This window comes from Chrysemys picta, chromosome 13 (assembly GCF_011386835.1).
Source record: "Chrysemys picta bellii isolate R12L10 chromosome 13, ASM1138683v2, whole genome shotgun sequence".
In the NCBI taxonomy this organism is placed as follows: Eukaryota; Metazoa; Chordata; order Testudines; family Emydidae; genus Chrysemys; species Chrysemys picta.
Genome location: NC_088803.1, coordinates 30,174,656 through 30,198,807, shown reverse-complemented (window position 1 = coordinate 30,198,807; position 24,152 = coordinate 30,174,656). Strand labels below are relative to the sequence as shown.

General features: G+C 51.2%; 1 protein-coding gene across 15 annotated transcripts in view; it reads left to right on the top strand.

Moving 5' to 3' along the window:
* Positions 1 to 24,152, top strand: part of DLGAP4 (DLG associated protein 4) — a 332,309-nt gene that overhangs the window by 36,493 nt on the left and 271,664 nt on the right. For 4 of the 15 annotated variants that reach the window (XM_065565754.1, XM_065565749.1, XM_065565751.1 and 1 more), the window contains exon 2: positions 21,772 to 22,135. The exons of the other annotated variants lie outside the window; for them this stretch is intronic. The gene's annotated coding sequence lies outside the window, so the exon portion shown is untranslated. The remainder of the gene's footprint in view (positions 1 to 21,771; positions 22,136 to 24,152) is intronic. 15 annotated transcript variants of the gene reach the window in all.

Here is a 24,152-nt window from a genome sequence, read left to right as displayed (position 1 = left end):
CTCTCTGACATTTACCTGAAGGTGGAGTCACACTCTATATTCAGGTTCCATTTATAAAGGCTTACAAAGGGTTAATGAATGATTAACAGATGGTATAAACAGAGCGGGTTGGGAATTTTCCAACAAACAGAGTTCCTGGGGAAGGCTCCAGGGTCCACAGTTTCAAGCCAGCCCTGTCTTGTGGACTGCCCCCAGGACTGGGGACCCCAGAGCTTCCAGACTCCTTGGCGAGCTGGGCCCCCATGCTGCCCCACCCCCAAACCAGAATGAAACGAATTCAATTCCAAAATGTCGGAATTTCCCAGGTTTTGGCCAGCTTTAAGCATATTACAGGTACATAACTGGTACATGTTATAGATGGTTATAAGGCTGGGGTATAAGCAATTTAATGACCTGTTGCACTCTATAACAATAGATTAACTGTTTATTGCAAAATCCATTAACCCTTTATAAACTGTTTATAAATGAAACCTCAACATCAAGTGTGATTGAAAAGATAGTAGGTGAAGTTGCAAGCTCTGTGAGGCAGAGAGTGGACAGAGAGGAGACATTGGGGGAAGAACACGGACAATGGAGTTCGTTAGCACAGAATTAGGAGCTAAGATTACAAGGAGAGGCGTGATGACCAACAGGGAGAAGGGAGATGGAAAGAGCCAAGGTTCAAGAACTGAGTCTTCTGCAACCTCCCAGGGAAAGGATTTTGATGCAGGGGAGGAGCGACTATCAGTGACTTCAAGGAACACTTTACTTTACTTCAACTGCATTTCTACAACCTTTAAAATAAATGGTTTATAATAGCATCGGTGACTCATTCAGAGCTCTTTACTCACCAGTTAATGACTGAGCAGAGTTTCCAGGGCTCTTAGCTACTCTGGCTTAAATAAACTCATCCTTTCGCCCAGACTTCCATTAATATTCTTCTTTCATCCAACCTGAGCTGTTCCTGATCTCTCCGAAGGTTGGAGAGAAGTTCCCTCCAGTACTTTGCATTCCGGACAGGCCTGCTGCAAAGCTCTGAGCCTGGGCACCGTAACTAGGGTGTTCAACTTCTCTGCCACCACAAAACCCTGACAGCCCCTCGTGATACTTCTGAGGGGCTCCTCCGCCGGAGATCAGTGGGCTGCAGTGCTTGCCAGCTCCTGCATCAGAGCTGCAGTAGGCCCTGTCCTTAATGTTACGACTGGACTAAGGGAATATCTAGCAACCTGCAGTGTTCTCACGCTCAGGCTGAGCCATTGCTTCTTGCAAAGGGGATCTCCGTAATCTCCTGCAGTGGACGTGTTGCCACACGCAGTCTGGACACTCAGCCAGCAGATGCAGTTAGAGGGAGTTGCCTGTGTGGTAATACAAAGCGTGTGAGGGAAGCACCATTTCCCATCCCACCAGTCTCCATAGGATATGCACTGTCCTGATCAGTTAAACGCTGCACGGTATGCTGAGCTGCATGTGGCTTAGGTCTGCCGAGACTCAGGGGAGCGACTGCTTTCATTTATTTTAAAAAGAAAAGAGAGTAGAAAAACGAGAGCAGAGAAAACAAACTCCCTGCAGACCAAAGAAGCCAGGAACCCAGAGGAGCTTTTCTTTCAAGCATCAGGAAATGGCTAAGTGGAAGAGAACACAGAGGCATGGAGGAGCAGGAGCAGGAGTGGGCCTGGGAAGGGAACAGGAGAGGTAGGAGACCTAGGAGGAAATCCGGGCTTGACTGAAGTCAGTGGAAGCTCTGGTTTTATAAGGACTTGAGTCTTGAGGGGATGGATGGCTCAGGGGCTATAAATGGGCTCCTGAAGACTGTCCATTCAAAGCCAGCCTTGGCAATTGTATTGCTGTGAGTGGCTTATGTGGAATGAGTCTGGTGGTTTCCATCCAGTTCCCAGGAGACAGGCATCCCCATCACAGTTACCCTCACTGCTGAAGGCACTCTCGGTTGAGGGGCTTGGGGCTGAATGGATAGGGGAGAAGAAAGTCCCTTCTCACCCAAAGAGTTGTCCCCTCTGGAGGAGGAATGAGCCACTCTGGCAGAAGAGCTGCATGCACTGGCCCTGCCCTGTACCATACCTGTTCCATGGACAAATTGAGGGCTTTCATCTCCAGTGCTGTCTGACCCTCTGGAGGTTTTCTTGTCTCTCAAGAGCCCCTGCATACCCACCCTCGCCCCCAGGCCATCCCCTTTTGTAGGGGCAGCGGAGAAGAACCATCGAGTCGGAGAAAGATTTCAGAGTCATACCTTGCAGGCTGGAACAGGGCCTGCACCAGGGCAAGCTTCTCCCACTCCATCCCGCGAGGGAGCCTCAGCCCTGACCTGGGGAGAGCATCCCTGCCAACGAGAGGTTCACTGCTCAGCTTCTCTGCTGAGCCCGGCCAGCCAGGGGGCCCGTCAGTGATCAGTGGGCTGGTGTTTAATGTGAACTCTGGCTCCCCTAATCAGCATAGCGCAGTGGGTAACAACTCACTCGCTAGTTCCCAGCAGGCTGCCTGACTCGCTCCCCTTCACTGAACATGATTACAAGCTGTGGTGTGTCACTCCTGTCACACCCACCTTCCCCTCCACCTGGCACAGCCTGGGCTGTTAGCCCACTGCGCGTTACTTGATGGTACTCGAGCGGTGAATCATAAAGTCGGGCTGAGAGAAAGTTCGAGAGGTATTAGAGAGACAAAAGGTCTCACTGTCACCGGCTTCACCCCTCCCCCGCACCTTGCCCCCTCGCCCTTCAACGCTCACCCTTGTGACAGCCGGAAACCACCAATGGATATATAAGGCCTGGCTACATGCAGACTTTGCACTGGTCTAACAAGAATCACAGGTTGAAACCAGTGCCAAAATCAGTGTAGACACTTTTCAGCTTATTAGCATCCGACACTGAGTTCACTTAAGTTGATTTCTTACGGATTTAAGCTAAATCAAAATAAGCTACTGTTAAATAAAAACAAGCGTGTCCACACCGGGTTTGGTGCCAGTTTACCTAAAGTGATTTAAGTTCAACTTGTGCAACTTTCTTATGTAGATAAGGCCTAAGCATAATAACCCATTGCTTGGTGGTAGGTAACAGACACAATTGCTAGTCTAAATCATACAGATGGCTGGGAGAGGAAGGGGGTCAGTGGTTAGGGCATAATGTAGGTCTTGGAAGACCAGGGATCAATTTTCTGCTCCACCACAGATTTTCTGTGTGACTTGGGCAAGTCACTTAGCCCCTCAGTTCCCCGTCTGTATGATGGGGATAGTAGCAGTGCCCTACCTTACAGGGGCATTGTTAGTATCAATACAGTAAAGGTTCTGAGGTGCTCAGATACTAGGGTGATTGGAGGGCATAGATGGATGATAGATAGGTGTCTAAAACTAGCCCTGCTTTATACAGCACTCTAAACACAGGCCTTTACCTCCTGAGCTAAACAAGTACCCTACACACTAGCTGCTAGTACTAGTAGTAGATCCCTTACCTAGTGAAAGGATAATACCATACACACATACACCCCAAACTAGTGCATCACACATGGTTACACCACAGCAGACCAAATTCCCTGGCTTGTCTTGAACTTAAACTCCTCAGGACAAACAATTTCCTCTGTGTTCCAGCTAATGAAGATCAAAGAGCTCAGTCCGTGCTGAGCAGGGTTTGTGTTCTTGTAAGGGATGCCGAGAGAGACTCCCTTAGTGTACTATAGTGTCTGAGAGGATGGTAGATCTGGGACTCCCTCCCACTGATTGCGAGGTACAAAGCAGAGGAAATGTTAAAATAAAGAGGATTGTACAGAAAATGGATTCTTGCAAATCAGCCCCACAGGTTTGGTAATGCTGGCAGGAAGCTCAGTTACAAAGGAACGGATGAAGATAGGGGGTGGGATTTTTAAATGTGCCTAAGTAACTTAGGAGCACAGATACCATATCAGTGGGATTTATGTTCCTAAATCCCACTGGCACTTTTGAAAATCTCACCCATGATCAATATGACATACAAGCCCATTACCCGTGAGATCTCATCCATCCCTCAGTGTCTCTAGAGGTCATGTCCTCTGAAGGCTGGAAAGAAAGAGCTCCGCCACATGGTATTCCCTCTGCTGATCGCTTTTCCCACCCACCTCTCCCTTCATGCGCTACCTGGGATAATCCCTTGCTGCAACTCCCATGAGTTACTCTAGCAGGTTGATTTAAAATGACCCCATCGGTTGTATGCTCTGCCACACACACAGGAAGCGACATCACCTGGCTGGATTAAAAGGCTTCCCCTCTTTCCCCCACACTGTTAAGAATTACATCTCACTCTTTCCAGCTTTGTCTACACCAAAAAATGTTCCCTTGTTGCTAATGTGAGGAAACTGAGGCACAGGGAGGTTGCGGGTAAGATTTTCAAAAGTGGCCTGTAATTTTGAGTGCCCGCTTTGAGACAGCTCGCTCTCTCAAGATGGGCATCCCAAATGTGACACGCCCAAGATTAAAGCTACTTTTGAAAACCTTGGGCCTATGTAGCTAGCCCAAGGTCCAACAGCGAACTGTTGGCAGAGTCAGGAATGAATGAATCCTGGGTCCCTATAGGTCGCATGGTGGCACTGCCCCTTTAAGAGGCAGCAAGGTCCACAACACCTGTGGTGTGCGAGGGGACAGAGGGAGACCTGGTGAGTCAGCAGGGCAGGTGCGAGCTGTCTGAAACCCAGGGGAGCGGGACGCAGCCAGGAGCTGCGTGGGAGAGCTGAGTTTGGAAAGAGAGGAGGAGCTTGGAGGAAAGTGGCTAGTGAGAACTGACCAAAGCTGGGGACCCCTGAGGAGCAGAAGGGTTGGGCAGTGGCCCAGAGGAAGAAGGGAAGATCCAGCTTGCTCAGGGGGAGCTGAACCTGGAACCAAGACGGAGGGTCCCCTGATCAGGGTTAGGACTCACGGGCAGGGAGGTCGGGGGAGTGGAACATCGCAGAAGGGGGAACCCTCGGGTTGATGGCCTGAGTGCAGAGCCATAGGAAGACTGGTCACACTCAGGTGGAAGGCCTGGGCAAGGGCCAAAGGAAGTGGAGTCCAAGTGCTGCTATTGACTCACGCATGAGTGACTTGCTGGTGCTGTCCTGGGACAGGGGAATGGGAAAAACCTGCTGTGTGTTTGTTTATTGTGGTGCCTGGAAAATGATCTTATTACAAGGTTTGGAGGAAGTACTGCATAGGTGAATAAATTATGCCCAGAGGAGGGCTTTGTATCAGATTCTGAGAGACTATGTTCCTTTCGTGGGCAGAAGAAAGGGGAAACTGAGGCATGCACACTTGTCTTGCTAGGGTCTACCACTGGAGGGCGCTCCAGGATGGCTGCCTTATGCTACTATACCATGGTATCCACAAGACCAACCTGTCTTCTTAAAAGCCTGGAATGAGGTGCAGAAGGACGGAGGGAGAGATCAAAAGGAGTCAAGGGAATGAGCGAGAAGGAGGCATTCATGGTTCATGGAGAGGATGAAAGGACTGGGAATGGCAAGGCCATGTGGTACAGAATTAGAAACCAATACTAATCAATTTCACGCCCACTCCTGGGCATCTGTGCCAGTGTCACTGGTGGCCAAACTCCACAACAGCTCAGTGAACTGAAAATGGTTCCTATTTGTAGAACAAGCCACGTGTGGTGGGGTCTGGGTCAGAACTCCACAGGTGTGCAGGGATACTGCTAAACTGCTGCTGAGCCTGCAATTGAAAAGCTCCCTTGAATTCACATCTGTATTGCAGGAAACAACTGGGCTTCTAATGAGACCAAAGCAGACAGAGACACAAGCTTCCACTCTCCAGTTTTTTTATGTGTCCGGCTTTGCTAATGTGGCCAGGAAAGGGAGAAATATTCAACCACTCACTCCAGCCTGACCACCTCCACTTGAATTGTGACAGTTGCTAGATGGCTCTGTTACTTCCTTGAAGACGACCTATATCAATACAGGTCAATAACCCAAAAGCACAAAGGCATAAATTTAAGAGGACAATTAACCATCCCTCCCTTTCCTAGTTCTGCTATTCCCTTCATGTCCAAGTCAGAGGAAGCAACTAACATGGTCTGTTTTTTTATGTCCAGCGATCACAGGCTGGTAAGGAATCCTGTATGAAGACAGACAGGCATCACATCTAGGCATTGGGGCTACAGGCATTTCCAAGGTCATGGTAGCTGTGTGCTTTGCGTAGTGTGTTAATCCTCTAACAAAAGGACGGATGTCCAGTGTTCGTGGATGAGCAGACCTGGCAACCATGACAGTTGCTTGATTCCTATTGGCTAGAATCTGGGAACAGCATAAAAATGATAAAATGTTGCAACCACTGATTGTTTTCGCCTGTATATCATCCCCTGGACACATCTCTGTGCAGAAGACCTGAAAGCCAGTGGTGTTCAGACAAAGAAAGCAGCTTCCGGAAGTCAGTAGAACAGAGTCACTGTTCTGATTTCTGTCACTCCTTAGGAATCTTTGCTTTGTTTAAGAAAAGTTAAGCCATTGTGGAAGGCCGTCCAAGTGGGTGGTTTATTATTCTCAGGGGTTAAAACAGACTGAAAAGAGAGGGGGAGGTCTCAGCGCACCAGGCAGGGGTGGAGCTCAAGGTGGGGTAACTTTAACCAATCCGCTGTGCTGACTGTAGGTGCAACTCGGCGGGGGAGATCTCCATAGGTGTTCAGCAGCACCAGTCGAGGGGGAAGGGAAGCCCAGCTTTAAGAAGAACTGTGGGTAGCTCCCTCCTTCCCATGTTCCCTGACTTTAACCCCTCATTGGTCAACATTCCACACTGGTAACATATTGTGCCAGATCCTCAGATATAGTCGGTTTTAGTGTCTTTTAATGTGATGTAGCCGCTGGAACTGGAAATAAGGAGGAAGGAGCCTGCGCCATGTGAGCAGACAGCTCTCCCTAGATCACCCATGATCCAGGGATATCAGTTACAGAACTGTTGATCCAGCTGTTGAAGTCCCCCCCCCCCACACCCCTTATATCCACATCTAGTAGCTAAGCAGAAGGGTTGGTGGCCCGTGATCTTGGGGTGAGGAGGCCACTCAGCTTTGGGCCTTCCTCGGGCTAAGATCACAGGCTTATGCAACCCTGGAGAGCTGTAATTATGGGGAAGGAAACCAAAGCAATGAATGAAAGGGTGAGGAGGAATTTCCCACTAAAGGGGAAGAGGACTAAACTTTCCCATTTAAAGGGGAAATGGTCACTTGTGTGAGGAATTGATTTAGAATTTATTATAGCTTTTCATTTTTCTTCCTAAAATACCAAATCTGGGACAGAGAGCTAGCTCTGTGTGTGTGTGTGTGTGTGTGTGTGATATTTTATCTTGACATCAAAAGGAAAATGGGACATTTCTGTGGCTATGTAGGGAAGAAAGGACACTGTCAGCTCTTCCGAAAGGAGAGGCTATTATTGAAGGCTTTCAAACACCTCCTGGGAAGGAGAATAGGAAATGAGGACAGAGAGCAGAGGATTGAAATTATGCTGGGAAGCCACAGAATCAGATTGTCTCGTGGCCTTTTCATGTCCTCTCCTTTATTAAATGGAGAGCGAGATAACCTCTTTCATTGCATTTTTTTTTAAATGAAAACTGTGCAAAGGTGACAATGGGAGAAGCTTGGAGGGTTTAGATCTGGCCAGTGGGGGGAAAAACCCTTCTACCCATTGCACGCAAAGCTTGACTGCATCTGGGCTTAGGGTTAAGGAAACGCTGGAGCCCCCACCCCTGGCACCAAGGAGTGGGTGGTGCATTTAAATCAGCCCTGGATATGAGGTTTGTGGTGCAGGATAAAAGGGAGTTTCTCTGTGGGCTGGAGGAGCAGGAAGCAGTCTTGATTCCAGGTCAGGGCTGAAGGATACTGGGAGGAGTTGTGATCTGATAGTATGAGCAAAGGGCTGGGAGTCAGGAACTCCTGGGGGGAACTGGCCTGTTGGGTCTTTTTTCCCCATTTGTAACATTGGGCTCCTAATACTTAGGTTCCTGTCTCAGATAGGCTGAGGTGGGGGGTGATTAGCTAGTGTTTCTATAGGCCTTTAAAGACAAGATAATTAATAATAATAATAACCAATGGTTTCCCAGCTGCAAAGGAAACCCCAAAGTCCTAGTTTTAGCTTGAGCAGGGGCAAGGCAAGAGGAGGGTTGTGCCAGTCAGCAAACATCCAAGCAGTGCTTCCCTTGATTTCCAGTGCGTTTACACGTGGGTGCCCCGCTGAGGGCGAGCTGAACAGCAAATCCAGCAGGATGGCGCAGCTACACGCTAACCAGCCGCAGCCACACGCTAAGCACGAAGCACTGCGTACCGAGGCAGGACAGCTTTCCATGTGCGCCCTCTGTGCCTTTGGAGACTCAGACGCTTTGAGAAACAAATGGAACCAAAGTTGCCCAGAACGCCCGGGTGAGGCATAAAGGCCAGAAAACACAAAGCAGGAGCTTCAAAGAGCAGTGCCACGATCAAGGGCCCATTCGCACCCTGGGCTTTTATTTCCTTTGAAAGTCTGGAGACCTCAGCTGACGTCCTCACTCGTCTCAGGTGAAAAGAGCCTGGTGGCTTCTCCCTGGTCCTCAGTGGACATCAAAAGGTTTGCTCTCTGTATGCACTTCAGACCCAGCATGCTGCAGGCTTGGGATGAGATGCATCAGCCTAGCTGGCAAGGAGTGAGGGTTGGGAAGGACTGGAATAGGAGAGGAGGTTGTGGTCAAAATGGGGTCCATTGGCAGAGCTGTTGGAAGCTAAACAAGAGGCAGGGCTAGAATAGCAGGGGTGCTGAAGGGCAGGATTGAGGTGCACTGAGGAAAGTGTGTTAGGGTCTCAGGATGGTAAAGGTCAGCGGGGGGAGGGGGAGAGGTCAGGAATGCAATGCCTCAGCAGCTATGCAGTAGAAGCTTTTACATCAGCCCTTCATGTTAGAACAGGCTCTAATCACCATTATTAAAAATGAATTAGCCAGTGGTAGGAGCATTAAAATCCACCAGACTCCCCCCAGCCTCAACACAATCTTTGAAAACCCCTTCTTTCCATACTAATTAGCTAGAACTCTGGGCCAGTACATTGTGGATTTCAGCCTCGCACTGCGCTGTGTGATCAGGGACCAGAGCCGCAGCCCCTGCTCCTTCATGCGGATCACACCAGGGATGAACCATAAGGAGACGCTTTGATATGTTACAAATCCCATCAGCTGTGGACATGATCCGTCACTTTAAATCGCCTCTCAAGACGGGGAGACATTCCTCGTGGAAGGACAAAACTCTCTCCAGTGACATTTCTATGGCAATCCCGAGGAGGCTTGGATGTGTCAAATCCTCCTTTTTTTTTTTTTTTTTTTTTGGCATAACAATGTGGAAATCCCTGAAACCTGAGGTCTGGTCCTCTTCAGCTCTGGGGATTTGTGTGCAGACCTCAAAGTTAGATCACTCCACTCTCCTTAGTGGAGGTAGGGTAGTGCTGTTATCCCCACAGTATGCATGGGGAATGGAGGCAACCAGGGACTTGCCCCAGGTCACCCAGCAGGCTAGTGGCAGGGCTGGGGCTAGAAGCCAGGTCTCTGAAGTCCTAGGCCAGTGCCCTACCTACAATGAATTTACATTCCTTTCAAGCCCCGCCCCCAAACGCTAATGAGGTGCCCTCTCCTCTGCATACGCTGTTTGTATTCCATCACCTTCCATGGGCCTCTCCCAGCTCTTCTCTTCAGCCCCTTCGGGTACCCAGGCTCTTGTCCCCCATCTCCTACCCCTGGTGGGTCCCTTGCTCTCTCCCCTCTGTAGGGCTCTCCCTTTCTTCCCTCCTCTGGGGGGGGATTGGCCCTGCCTTCCTCTCCCCACAGCAGGTCTCTGTCACTGGGCCCTTGGCTGCCTTTTCTTCCCTCCCCTCGTATTGCTGAGGGCTTGTGGGGACTGGGCTGTTTCCCTTTTTGGTTCCCCATGGCCCTTCCATTCTGCCTCACCCATCGGCCCTCCTCCTCATCTGCCTCCACTGGGCCAGCTGCTTGCAGCTGAGCCTTCTCCACCCAGCTGTCCCCTCTTGTGGCCGGAGGCCGAATGGACAGCATGATGGAGGAGCCAGCTGAGCTGCTGCCAGGCAGCTGAGTGGCCGACAGGGAGCTTACCATGCCTCTGGTGCTGGCAGCTGCTGCCAACCAGATGCAAGTTCCCTCCAAACATCGGGGCACCCAAAGCTCCGGAGTGCATCAGCCACGAAAGCCAGCATGTTGTGGCAGGGAGCAGGGTTAAGCCCGGGTCATCACTGTGACGAACTCTCCCTCCCAGCTCCTGGTGATGGCATGAAGGTAGAAACGTCTCTGAGCCCTGTATGTGCAGCTGTCTGCTCAGCCATACGCTCTGTTCTTTGCCCTCTGCCAGCGATTCCTGTTCTGCTGAACCCTCCTGCCCCCCCTCACCCCCGCCCACGTGCCTCATTCTAACGGCTGAGGGAAGAACAGCAGCGGCCGCAGCTTATCCCCTTTTCTCTCTCATTGGGTCTGTGATTCTCGGTGATGAAATGAAAGGATGCAAGTTCCCTTCCTGGTTCGGGTGTCCATGCAAACGGAGAGGCCCGGCCTCATGCACTCCAAGGGACAGCGACAGTAACTCCACACCGTGACTCTGGGCTTGGGGCATTGACCAAAGTCCATTCCCAGGAGACACAGACATGCATTCTCCTCCTGCCAGGCTCTTAGTGCCAAGATAGCCCATCTCTCCAGCCAGGGGGCTATCGAAATCCCGCCTGGGGCCATTTTCTCCCCGGGGGCTGTGAGCTGGAGCATCCCGGGCTTGTGCTTGTGAGGGCTTTGTTTACAGAAGGAAACTCTAGGCTGTCTTAGGGCTTGCCCATTGGGATGTTTCTATTGCTGTCTCTGCACTGAGGGCGCACAGACAAAGCACCAGCTGTCTGGGTTTGTTTCCAACAGCCCTGGATTCTAGAATGAATTGCCGCTGGGGGGAAGAAAGCTCCCCGATTTCAAAAGAGAAGAGCCCAGCCACAAGGTGCTGCTTAGCCCTGCCCAGAGTCCAGGCCAGATGGTGTTGGGATTCCCAGGAATCTAATTTGGGTTTTTCTCCTATTTTTCCCCTTCCAGAGAGCACAGATTCAGGAAATTTCTACCTGTTTGACACACAGCACGGTTCACTTGGGTCAATCCTAGAGTGACATTTTGCAGGGCCCTCCTTGGAATGGATTTTTTCTCCTCCCTGATTGAGCTGGCTGTGCAAGGCCAGTCCCGGAGAGCAGGGGAGGACAAGAGCATCCACTCTCTTCCATGTGGCATTGCTGCAGAGCAAGCCTGTTAGCAGGCAGTCTTGCCACAGGGTATAAATAAATAATATAAAGAGGGTGTCTCTCCCTACAGGGATTTAAACAGTTAGAGGAAAAGGAGAGCAGTTGTCCTTGACATCTCTGGTGAGCCAGGGCAGATAACTGATGGCATGTGGTTCATGCCTACAGCACCTTGATTGAATTAGCAGCAATTAAGGGCAAGAGATGGTGGGAAATTGACAAGAAGAGGGACTGAAAAGGCAAACCAGCAATTGCCAGATACTGGCCAGAGGTGGAAATCGTTATCTCCATAAGCTGGGGCTGGCATGATAGACTGGATACACTACACTATGAGCCTCCCTCTGGAGCATGGTGGCTCGGTGCAGCAGTGTTGGGGGAGGGAGAGTCCTGCAGAGGCATGGAAGAGCAGGAAGGAAGGGGGTCTCCTGTTTGAATATCAGTGCCTCTTGGAGGACGATGATGAGCGGGATGGATCGACTAGGTTGGAGAGAGAGCTTTGTGGGGACGCTCACATTTAAATGAATACAGAAGGCAGACCCTGTTTCTCTGGAGGAGGCCACCTTATCATGGGGCTGCAGTGACAATGACCAATTAAAATGGAATCACAAAGAGGGGAGTGGGACATGGTACAATATGTGTCCAGACAATGATCTCAGCCACAGCGGTGTAAATCCAGAGTAGCCTCACTGAAGTGGATCTGAAGTTACCCTAGATTTACACTAGTGTAAGTAAGATCAGAATCTGTCCCAGTGTTGGGAAGGCCTTGATTGGATGAAATCCTTTCACACCCCAAGAGGATTTGTCCCCCAGCAAGGTCATGGTTGAGAGACCACATGCAGCAGTGCCGAAAAGCCCTGGGCTGACCCCGTGGGGAGGCTGTTTTACCTCTGGGAGAGGGTGGTGCTTTCTGGACAGGGGTGTGAGCCACAGATGTAGTAAGGGAGTTTCCAGGTCCATTCAGCAGGGCTACATAGGGCCAAATTCTGCTCTCACCTTTGTGGGACTCCATCAGCTTCAGTGGAGTCACTGCAGTTTCACACGGGCATTACATTAGCATTTGGCTCCTCAGCCAAAGAGCGTGAGGTCTAGGTCTAGGTGTGCTGGTGGGGCACTGTGGGATTTAACCCCATGTGGCCCCCCTCTCATTCCGGAACATTTCTGATGAAGGGTGAAGTGCAGTTCTGGAAAAATGGGACCAGAATGATGACTGAATGAGGCATATGAGGCATATGTGCACCCTCCCTCCCCTGTCCCTGGTCAACACCGTGCAATTTGATTTTCTAAAGGAGTGCAAAGTCTACCTCTCCTAGCATTCTTCCCATAGCTGCCCTAAAGGGAAAGCTTAACTGGCCTTTTACCTGCCAGGACCCAAGGTTAGGTCCTGAAGCGTCTGTTTCTCCTGCTCAGGGTGCTAACAACAGTAGTGCCTAAACCAGCAGGAAGTTGCGTTCCCTGGGGTTTGCCTTGTTACAGGTGAACAGAGGGTGGGGAGGCCTTGCATCTTGGCTTGGTAAGTAAAGGCAGGTGAGATCAGTGAGAAAGATTCTGCCTGGAAATTTGTACAAAAATATGTTGACAATTTGCTTCCTGGGATTCTGCACCTGGAAATCTTGGAGGAGGGAAGGTGGGGCAGTGTTCTGACAAATTTTGGAGGCCTAGACATTCATCCCAGGATTAGAACCTATATCTGCTGTTGCCTAATCCTTCGCCCAAGTCATTTAGCCTCTCCGTGTCTCAGTTTCCCAGTAATTTGAGGCATATAAGTAGAAACTCGTATTAAACCCAAGTGGTGGGAACAGAGCTCAGGTTGCTAAGTCTTCCAGACCTCTCTGCTCACTCCATCAGATTTTTTGGCTAGTCAGGAAGGCTGTGCCCTCCCTGTCAGAAATTTGCAGGTGGGAAGCCTTGGCTGAAAGTGTATTTGGCATGTCCCTGACATCCCGAGAGTGGAAAACGCTTTGCAGGGGGAGGTCACTAGTTGTTGCAAGGATGAAAAAAAATGCCAGTATTTCAGACATTTCACAAAAAGGTAAAATTTGCCTAAAAACATTTTTTCCCAGTATGACTAATTAGGCAGGTAGGTGAAGGGGGAATTGCTTTTAAACTAGTTGGATTTAAACTACGCCCATTTGTAATGGGTGAGGTGGAAATCGGCAGAGCTCATTGAGGTCAGTGTTGGTTTACACCAGATGAGGATCTGGCCTCCTTTTCTGTTCATGATTTGGAATTTCAAACAGTTGGGGTTCGGGTTTTCGAGGAGGGGGCTGTAGTTGGGTTCACCATTAAAATGGTTTCCTTCAGCTCCCTAGGATAACTGCAAACCCCTAATGTCTCCTTGGGTTTGAACCCCGCCCCCATCATTCCCAGGTTCCTCAGTAGATGGATTGTGATTGCTTCAGCCCAGTGCTCCCATTAGCTGCAAGTGGAAGAGGAAGAGTTGATCTGAACAAAGTACTAAAATAAACTTGCCGGGTTCAGCAGATGGAGGGAACAGTCTGGTAAAACATCCAAATAATGGCAGGAACCCACAGCGCGCTCTCACAACAGCTGCTTTGCAGCATTCCTCCTCGTCCACATGTTCCCAGCTCACTCTCTCTCCCCCTGATCTATCTGCGTGTCTAATTTGGGCATTCTGAACATACGAACAGCTGGACTTGAATGCCTCCTGGACTATTAGGAGTTGAAGGCTGTGCCATATGCCATGAAAGGTAGTTTTCCCCTTGGATGTGAAATAAGGATTCAGATTTGCTGATATTGATGAGCATGTTAATGATCCACCTGCCGGTAACATACAGGCAAACAGAGAGATGCATGTTGGTTGATTTGCTAGGATTATATTTGATGTTCAAGGGTGAAATCAATTAGTAGAATGCATCAGTATCTATCTATACATTAACTTATTTCTGCAGGAACATTTATCTAATCTTTCTATCTAATTAACATAGCGGAATCCAGCTGGAGCAGGAATCCATTGGGCAGGTGCTCTGCAAACACAGAACAAAAAGTGAGTCCCTGCCCTAAAGAGCTCTGAATCTGTTGCAAATGTGGTTTAGCTTAAAGGAATTCTGCTGTGCCAACTTTCTCATGGGAACCTAAAATATTCTGCCTGGTTAAGACCCAAATATCAGTGGGAAAGTAAGTCCTTGTCCATCAACAAGTGATCTATCAAGAGCATATAAAAAGTCCAGTGAAGAGCGTGTCCTTTGTTCGTTTCTATCTTCCCTGGAAGCTGTACTTCCCTCTCAGGGTCTGCGACACAGAGAACCCCCACCAGGTTTGCTGTCATGGTTCGCAATGTCCCCAGAGCCCTGGGGAAAAAGTACAATCAGGTGTGTTTCATCTTTCCACTGGAGAAAGAAAATCATACCAAGGAATATGAGCCATCAGACCTGAACTCCCCCTGGGCCATTGGCAGATGAAAGTCACGTCAGGTGTCAGTGGAAAGGAAATTTCCCCTGCATTTGCAGTCAGGCCTGGATTTGACCAGGGATCTTGATCTCATAATAATTGGGATGTTCTGAACACTCATGTCCCAGACAGTGGGACCGTAATATAGTCCCCAGACTGTGAGATGCTGAGCTCTTTCATCTCCCATTGACTTCAAGGGGGGTTGAGGGAGCGTTGCACTTGGTGGTGTTGGGGCCTTCATTTGTATGGCTTCCACAATAGCTGCTGGGCTGGGATTTCCCTGCTCTGCTGGAGGAAGGGAATGTGCAGGAGGTGGGCGGGAGGGGATTGAGAGGAGGCTGAGGAAGGAAAGATGCATCCCCCCTTCGATTGCTGGAGGCAGCTCCCTGGCTCGCCATGCTGCCGAGCGCAGTGCTTGGTTTGATGTGCTAAGGAGAGGGTCTTTAAGCTGGGGGAGTTAAGTGCCCAAGTCCCATAGCATTTCGATGGGATTTGGGCACCTCCCTTATCCTCCTTTGCAAATCCCAGCTTAGCCCACAGCCACATTTTGGGGGCTTCGGCGCCTCTCTCCCTCCTGCGTTTTGCACGTTGATTTCCTGAGGGCAGAAGCATCTTCTTGGGACCGTTGCCTGGCAGAGACAGGATCTTTCTGGCTTGGCCTGAGGGGAGGGAGGAGCAGATTCCCTCTGCACAGGGAGACCTTTGGCTCTTGCTGGTGATCTTTATGTTTTTCGTTGCTGCTCTTTTCTTTCTAACCCATTCTCCCCCTTCCGTTCATCGCATTTTTGCTGTACCCTGCCCTGCTGGGGCCATTCATGGTAGAGCAGAGACAGGTCTGTGTTTGCCTAGCTCTTCTTGTGCTGGGGCTTAATTGCCAAGTAGTTTTGTTGGGAGGGTGCTGAGCAAGAGGGCAGGCAGATTCAGCCTGGCTAGGAGAAAATCCTGCCGAGCCAAATCCCAGCATGGCAAATCCCCTGTCTGCCCTTGCCTGCTTTAGCTGTTTAACCCTGTCTAACTCTATTCCTCCTCTAATCTAGTCGCATCAAGCTTAGGCTAGCGTGACTGCCTGCCTGCTCAGTCCAGTCTAGCATCATCTGATCTAATTCATCTGCTCTAATCTTTGTGCTCCCATCCCTGGGGTATCTAGGCACTGACTTGATCCTGAAATCCAGACCCAATTGCAACTCCTGCAGCGACTCCCAACATCTCCTCAGCATCCCACTCCTCCCACCGCCTGGGGGATCTGTCCCCCCTGCTCCAGGGAAAGTGACCACCAAGGTCTGGGTGTGATCCACAAGCCAAGGAGACTCCAGCAGCAGGGGCCTCATGTGGCCCAGCCTTCCTATAGCAGCAGGGGATGCTGGGCTAGCAGCATGGGACTAGCTCTAGCCACCCACTCCAGCCCAATAGCAGCTGGAGAGCAAGGGGGCCAAATTCTGTTCTCGGTTACACTGGCACAACCAGGAGCATTTCCATTGACTTCTGTAGGGCTACTCTGGAGTTATACTAGTGTGGATGAAAGCAGGATCCGACCTGCTGTGTTTTTCCCCAATTGACCATACCATCATTTTAAATCTTTGATTTTCTGTTCCTCTCTGGCGCTGCCCGTATTGCCATCCCCCTTCTCATTTCCCGTCTCGCTGCGAGTGCGGGCCGTTCATCGATGGAGTGCTGCAATGGGCACGCTCAGGCACTGCGGCTTGCTGTGTAAGCAGCTAGCTGCCTGGTGGAAGGCACAATCAAACATCGGCTACAGCGAGGAGCAAGCAGCTGATCAGACTAAGCACAAACTGTCTCTCCTGGAGCGGCTGCTACTGCATTAGGAGGCTGGCTGGCGGGCTGAATCCCGGCACGTCACGTCCTGCTGGGTGGATCACACTGCACTGAGACGGGGGGGAATTGATCCTGGATTCCTTACATGGGCAAAATGCCACTTGAAATCAGTGGGAGATTTGCCTGAGTAAGGAGTGCTAGTGAGAGGATCCTGGCACGATCGCTCCAATGTGTGGATCGTGTGGCACTTGGACGCTGCGAGTCCAAATCCAGGCACTAGTGCTGTGGCATGGACTCCTGGCACTAGTGATCCAACACGAATGGTTTCTGCTGCACTCAGTAGCTCAGAGTCCGAGTCCTGGCACTGGTTCTCTGGGCCGTGGATTCTGCTGCACAGAGCTTGACTCTAACCAGCATCTGTGTCACTTCAGAGTTCTTCCTACCCAGACGCCATTCTTCTGGGAATGCTAAATAACCCTAGTAACACCCAGGCATAGGGCCTTGAAGGCCCAACACAGGGCCAGCTCCAGGCACCAGTGCAGCAAACAGGTGCTTGGGGCGGCCAACGGAAAGGGGCGGCACGTCCGGCTCTTCGGCAGCAATTCGCGGCAGGTCCCTCAGTCCCTCTCGGAGGGAAGGACCTGCCACCGAATTGCCGCTGAAGAATGAAGCGGCGCGGTGGGGCTGCCGCCGAAGTGCCACCGATTGTGATCGCGGCTTTTTTTTTTTTTTCCCCCCCATCACTTGGGGCGGCAACAAACCCTGGAGCCGGCCCTGGCCCAACACCTTCCTAGTTTAGCTTCTGTTGCGATAGAGGCGCTTTTGCGAGGCTAGGGGGGAGTTAGGTGTTTGATCCAGTTCAGATCTGCAGTCTGGAAATGGCCGTTTGTGAGACAAGGGGAGGTGAGGCTGTTTCAGCGAAGGCTGAATGGTTTGAGAGGCTGTTGCAGACTCCTGCCTGGGATAGGGCTGTGGCGCGTTTGAGGCATGACCGTCACTTGGAAGCCTTACATGGATCATGCTTGTGAAGCAGGGACAGCTTCTTAGAAAGGCCTGTGGCTCGCTACCATTCTCTCATCACAGGCTGGGATTCCACTTATCCAGTGTGACGAGATGGCGTGTCCTCTTCAAAGCATTGATTTCTTCTCCTTTCCTAGCCTCGCTCATTGGGCTTTGAAAGGAACATCAGTTTCCTGTCCCAGATGAAAGCAGGGGGACAGAAATGTAGGAGGAAGGGGGTCATCTGGGACTGAGTTTAGGTTGAAACTGGACTGCACTAAGTCTTAGGTCAAAGCTTGTTTATCTAACCCTCTTCCCTCATTCTCAGCAAGTCCCTATCCTCAACATTGTGGGGCAGTTCTCACTTTGTTGGGCCTGTCCAGAGACAAAGAGGGTTAGTTTATAGGGTACCAACCAGAGAAACACTGTGGGTTAGTGGTTTAAAGAGGAACCTGAGATTTAGGATCCTGGGTTCTGTTTCACAACTCTTCTGCTGGTTCACTGAGAGACTGTAGGTAAGTCATGTTGCCTATCTGCCTAACCTCAGTTTCCCCAGCTGTAAAATGGAGATGGTATTTACCTACTCTACAGGGGGATTTGTCAGACTTGGCCTTTACAAAGTGCTTTGAGGGCCTTGGATGGCAAGAGCTATACAATTGCAGCATGTTCTTATGAATAATAATACATACACTACCCATAATGCGGGTAGAACCCTGCTCAGCCATGTGCATTGTGACACCACAACGGTGTGTTCTGACCGGGTCATGCTGAATTCCCCAGCTATTGGGTTAATGCCACATCACTGTGTCACCGCACAAAGCCATTCATTGGGATACAATGGTGTTGTTCCCACAGGACAACTGCCTCAAGGCTCTGACTCCATGCTGGCCTCCACCAGGGTCTCTGGGCATGTTTCTTCACTCAATTATTTTCCTATTTTTTGACCAACCCAACTGTGGGGATGTCTACACTGCATGCTATTGGTAGGCCTACACTGCAAATAAATAAATACATAAATCAAACCGGGGAGGGGGCAAGGGGTGCCGGAGTCGTACTGGGGGGGCGAAGGGTGCCGGAGCCGTACCAGAGAGGTGGGGTGGGGCAAGGGGTGCCGGAGTTGTACGGGGGGCGGGGTGCCAGATCCATACCAGAAAGGCAGGACAGGGCAAGGGGCGCCGGAGTCATACCGAGGGGTGGTGGTGAGGGGTGCCAGATCTGTACCAGAATGGCAGGGCAGGGCAAGGGACGCCAGAGTTGTAGCAGAGGGGGGGGGGGCAGGGCGAACCTGGGCTCTACTTGTTTTACTGTCTGAACTATAGTTGTGGCACTTCTTTTGTTATGGTTTATGTGCCCAGGGCTTTCTTCTGTAATAAATTAACCCACAAAAGCCATTTGTATTCAAAAGACTGGACTATTTCTGGGGACTCTGAAGGAGGAATACTGAGGCTAGCACACGTGGTGTGCCCCAGCCTGCCACAGGAGGGTACTCCAGGTGGGGGGCACCTTATGACAGTGCCATTTTCTCATCCATCACCAGTGATTCTCTTTTCATCTGCTTCCTGGGCCTCCCCGTTGGAATCCAGCTGTCTCTGCTTTACAAATACTCTTTCCTCAGTTACTCACCCAAGCTGCAGGATCTTCCATTCATCACTGGAGTGCGAAAGAAAGATTGGCACTGCGGAGTCCGCTGGGCCTGGCAACTTCACCGAATAACACAGCGTTCCGGAAGATCACTCACTTCCTCCCCAGGAAGGCCCCACCATTCAGCACTGGCTCTTGTTCTCCTCCTGCATGTGCCAAACAGCTTACGTTTCCGTGATGCCTGGACCCAGTTCAGGTGTTTTGCTGGTGAGGGCCATGCTGGGAAAATTCCAGCCTGACTTCACCTGACCATGTGATATGGAATCTGGTTCAGCCTGTGTTTGGTAAAGGAGCCGCCTGTATCATAGTCCAAGCTGTAAAGTCATCCCGTGTCCTCCATCCTGCACCCCTCACTGGGGCAGATCCGGAGGCAACACCCTATTTAGAGCTGTCAGAACGACAGTGGGGAGGAAGGGTCAGTTCTGAGGATTTTCAGGCCTGGGTTTCTCTGGAGCACCAAGTCCTAAGCTACAGGCTGAAAACAGAAACTAAGCACATGTCTACACTGCAGTTAGACATCCGTGGCTGGCCTGGGCCAGTTGACTCGGGCTAAGGGGCTGTTTAACCGTGGTGTAGATGACCAGGCTTGGGCTGGAGGCCGGGCTGGAGGACCTTGCAAAGTGGGAGGGTCCCAGAGCTCGGGATGCAACCGAGCCTAATGGCCACACTGCAATTAAACAGCCCCTTAGGCCAAGCCCTGCGAGCCCAAGTCAGCTGGCCCAGGCCAGCCGTGGGAGTCTAAGTATAGTGTAGACAGACCCTAAGAGCCTGGCCCTGCTCCCACTGAGGATGCTGGCAAAAATTTCCATTGTCTTCCATGGCAGCAGGCCAGGCCTAAACCCAGATTTTGATTTCGATTGCACTGGAGTAACCCAGATGATTTCAGTGGTTTACACCTGTTGCAAAGGAGCGTACTACCCCTTTAAAGGCAACTGGGCCAGTCTGGGATGTAATCAAGGAGCTGCCACCCACCCTACAGCTGGGCTATATAAACAGATACAGGCAACTGAGCAAAAGAGAAGCGGGAGTAGAAGCTCTCTAGGTGGCAGTGGGTAATGGTTGTTTCCTCTCAGGCTCCAGACCAGCCTAACCAGAGGCTGGCTTTGTGGGCTTTAAGTTGTGACGCAGGGTCATGAGCTGAGGCTCCTGGCGAGCTGTTTATTGTGCTTGCTCCTGTCCTGAAATCTTATTAAACAAGTGATGTGCTGTTTTGTTAGTGTGTATTGGCTGCTCCTGGCTCTGGGCTGCTAAAGTGGACCTACTACTGCCCCAGTAGGGCAATAGGGGAAGATGAAGGTGGGGCACGCCTGCAGCACCACACCAGGCTGTGAGGGGATAGACAATGCCTGTGTAACCCATCCATCTTCTGGGTGTGGTGTTCTGTCCCATCTAGTGGCACCAAGACCACTTAGAGAGAGAGAGTTAAATGAGTCTGCTCTACAGCCTTAGTTAAGAGCAAGTTCGCTTTTAGCTCATGCGGTAGAGGCTCCTGCACTGAGGTCCCAGGTTCGATCCCTCTGTTTGTCACTGGTAAGGCCACATCTGGAGTATTGCATCCAGTTTTGGGGCCCCCCCACTACAGAAAGGATGCAGACAAATTGGAGAGAGTCCAGTGGAGGGCAACAAAAATGATTAGGGGGCTGGGTCATATGACTTATGAGGAGAGGCTGAGGGAACTGAGTTTATTTAGGCTGTCTACACTGCCACTTTCAGTGCTAAAACTTTAGTTGTTCAGGGGTGTGAAAAAACACCCCCCTGAGCGACAAAAGTTTTGGTGCTGAAAAGCGCCAGTATAGAAAGCGCTTATCACGGTGAGCCATGCTCCCGGCGATAAAGCTACCACCCCTCATTTGGGGTGGTTATTTTTTATCGCCGGGAGAGCTCTCCCCCGGCGATAAAGCGTGACTACACTGCCCACATCACAGTGCTGCTGCGGCCTCGCTGTAACATGGGCAGTGTAGACATACCCTTAGTCTGCAGAAGAGAAGAGTGAGGGGGGATTTGATAGCAGCCTTCAACTACCTGAAGGGGGGTTCCAAAGAGGATGGAGCTCGGCTGTTCTCAGTGGTGGCAAATGACAGAACAAGGAGCAATGGTCTCAAGTTGCAGTGGGGAAGGCCTAGATTGGATATTAGGAAAAACTATTTCACTAGGAGGGCGGTGAAGCACTGAAATGGGTTACCTAGGGAGGTGGTGGAATCTCCATCCTTGGAGGTTTTTAAGGCCCGGTTTGACAAAGCCCTGGCTGGGATGATTTAGTTGGGGTTGGTCCTGCTTTGAGCAGGGGGTTGGACTAGAGGACCTCCTGAGGTTTCTTCCAACCCTAATCTTCTATGATTTACACGTATGTAACCCAGAGTCAGTCTGCCCCTCAAGGCCCAGTCCTGCATGGTGCTAAGAGCTCTTGACTCACAGGGGATCAAGCCCACCATGCGCCTGCAGAATCAACCACTAAGTGACGGCTGATGAGTGTGTCCGTTGTTGGCTCAGGTGCAGGCTGGCGGAGACGCAGTCCTGTTCCCATGGGAGATAGTGGAAGCTTGTCACTGATTTCGGGGGGAGCGATGGGGCCCTTGGTGGGGAAAGAGCAGGACAAAGGCAGCATTGTCCTAGGGGGAGACATGCTAGGTGACGTGGAGGCAGGGGTGGTCAGCAGGACAAGGCATCCCTTGTGGAATAAAAGAGGCGACCTCGGAACCAGCCCTTCTTACCCTGTGCTCCTTCTTCCAAGGCGACGCTCTGACAGAAAAGACACCCTGCCTCCATGCTGGGCTTTGAGCCTTCCACTGTGAGATGCTGAGGCTGCACAGAACACACTGAATGGGGATCCAGTCTCTTTACCGTTCCAGTGGATTCACCAGAGGCTCCAGGAGCAGGATGGGTACTTGAAAAGAGGCAGCTTACACGTGCCAGGAGCTGCTGGCGCTCCTGCACCTCAGAACACAAGTCTGCCCCAGCCAATGATCCTGCACTAGTCCCCACAGCGACGCCTGCTGGGAGAGTCTGGATCTAGATTAGCTATGATTGGCTGCTCCCGCCCCATTTTCAACATTTGGTCTTGAAAACTCAGCACAGATTAAATTGCAACAGGGCAGGTCTGTGTCTATGTAGTTTGCTCTTTCTAATGTGAGTGTGGTATAAGAGGCTCTTTGAATGCATAGGAAAGAAAAGAACGGGTGTTCATAGCGTGAGCTGGGAGGGCCAGTGGAAGCAGAATGGGGCTGATAGTTTTTTGTGTCCATCTCCCATGCGCTCTCTGAGGTGGGGCCATATTTCAGATCCTTTCGGAACCCCTCCTACTCCTTCCAGGGTGCTAATCTCCTTGCTCTTATTCCCAGGAGGATTCATACAATATCATTTAGGGGCCTGGGAACTTCACAGGCAAATAAGGAAGGGGGTCGGTTTCGGCCAAAGTGGGAGTAACTCCACTGAACCAGAGCTGGATGGGGCCCCGGGTACCTTGCCTTGCGCATGAGGAATTAGTATTTGTCCAGAGAACGAGAGCTGTTAGTTTTTTCTAGTGCTCCTGGCCAAGCTGGAGCCCTGAAGGTGATGGTCCCAGGAGAGGGAGGCCTGGGGCTGATGAAGAGGATGGAATTTGGGGTTGTAGGACAGTCTGTTTAGCCTGTAAGCCCTTTGAGGCAGGGACTGTCTCTCAGTGGGCATCTTCCTACCATGCTTGAGGCCTCTGGATTGTGTCTCACTACAAACAGTGCATAATACTGAGGGAGCAAGCACAGTCCTGGGGGGAGGTGACAGAGAGCTGATGAGATGGGGTGTGAGTGGAGGGCAGGGTTTGCCGCAGTGGGGCAGTGAGGTTCCTCCTTAGAGAAGCTGGGATTTAGGAGCTTAGACTCAGGCTGAGCATGTTGCTCCTTGCCTTGGTCTCAGGCTCTGCCTGTGCACTGGGGCGCTTAGAACGCCTCCCCGTATTGTGGGGACTTAGCTACAAATGCGCTCCCAGTGCTTCATAAAGCGCCAGGGGCATGCGGGCCAGGGGAGCCTTAGCCTTTGTGATGGAGAACCGAGGAGCTGCTGTGTCAACCAGCCAGCCCGGGAAGAGAAGCTCTCCTGCTTCCCATCACTTCTTGCTGCTTAGGCAAAGGAGGAGGTGGTGAAGAAGGCACTTTGATTCCATGAGCAAGGACTAAATTTATGGGGCTAGACACCAGCTGGGAGGCAAAGGGAAGTGTCAGAAGATGACTGGCCCCTTTAAGGGGTGATGGGCCCTGCCCCACCTGTGGCTCAGTCAGCTCTCCTCCCCAGGTGGGGAAAATCAGTGCTCCATAGCAAGAAGGTCATGTGGTTAAATCAGCCCTGGCCTGGAGATTAAAGAGAAGCCTCCTGGGAGACAGAGGAGGAGAGAGAGTGGGACAGACAGTTTGCAAGGGGGAAAGACAGAGTTAAAAGGGGCCAGCTCAGCATAGATGAGTGATGGTCATAGCTAGCTTAAATTCCCCCTCTCCGCCCCTAGAAGGAGGGCTCTGGGAAACCGGTGTTGGAATTGAGAGGCCAAAGTCTAACTGATATGCTGTAAGAGACAATCAATGAGACCCTCACAGGGGAGTCTCAGGTTAAAGTATTCTGCTTGGGAGGGGTGTCTGACAAGAGCTAGCCAGGGGAGTAGAGGGCAGTGCACAAGCCATGCCACAAGGGGTATCCGGAGGAGTGGTTGTCTGTCACAGGTGGCAATGTTTCCCATTGGCCTGGCAGCCCACAGCCCCCCAGGGTAGGTAAACCCGACCCGTGTCCCTTCATCCTCCCCAGATGTGAGCAAACACACTAGGTGCCTGCTCAGTAACACCAAGTGCCTGTTCAGACCTGTTGGAAGGGTGGACTGTGGGTGAGGGCAGCCCGAGATGCAGTGGGGGGCTGGTCACATGGGGACCCAGTGTGGGGCAGAGATTATAACAGAATGAATTTGCTCCCTTAAGAAATGGTGAGAGTTTTGGGGGTGAGAGGATGGGGAGACAGACCCCTGCCCATGTGGGGCAGAAGGGGTCTGGGGGGGCGAGAGGGGGTGGAGACCACCCTTCCTCATGTGGAGTGGAGGAGATGTTGGGAATGTGATGGGGGGCAGAGAGGGCCTTGGGGTGATCGGTGCAGCTACAC